The sequence below is a fragment of the Nerophis lumbriciformis genome, linkage group LG03 (assembly GCF_033978685.3).
Source record: "Nerophis lumbriciformis linkage group LG03, RoL_Nlum_v2.1, whole genome shotgun sequence".
NCBI classification, from domain to species: domain Eukaryota; kingdom Metazoa; phylum Chordata; class Actinopteri; order Syngnathiformes; family Syngnathidae; genus Nerophis; species Nerophis lumbriciformis.
In genome coordinates, this window is record NC_084550.2 from 6,814,330 (window position 1) to 6,815,000 (window position 671).

Consider the following 671-nt stretch of genomic DNA (forward strand, 5'->3'; position numbering starts at 1 on the left):
CCATGAGAGACAAGAAGGGAGTTTGTTGTGTCTTCACTGCACTGTCCTTCAGGAGAGTCTCGACGCCAGGGAAACAATCCAAGTTAGAATGTTTTGTATGCGAGTGAAAATAAAATGTGCTTTTCACTCTAAATTGTCTATGACAGGTCCTCAAAAATCCTATGAGGCAGACATTCCGATGTTATCCAAATCACAAGAGTGTCCACACTTCTTCCCGCATCCTCCAATCATTCGTGGCAGCTTTGGGTTACTTTGAAGACTGCCACCAACTTCCAATTTGTCGACAAACCAGAGCAACGCTTACTCCAATCAGCAGATGTCCTGTTGTCATAATTCCGAATAGGTAGATATCTTCACGTCCTCGACTGAAAAGGGTCGCCAGGCACAAGGCACTCCTTCCTCTCCCAAGAGTCCGTCGTGTGTCCAGCAACAACCGCTCCATCACGACAAGCAGGTTCCCGTAAACCCAAGATCTTGTCAATTTCGTTGAATTCAGTTAAATAGTTCCAATGTTGATTTGGAGAGCAGTGCAAAAAGAGGCAACAAAAAAAGTTAAGACAAGACAAGACAAAGAAGCAAGCAGGAGAGATAAGGGAGAGGAAAGGGGAGCGTCCGCCCTCGATGAGTGCCAGATACCATAATCATCAAAATACCATCTCGTCTCAAACCTC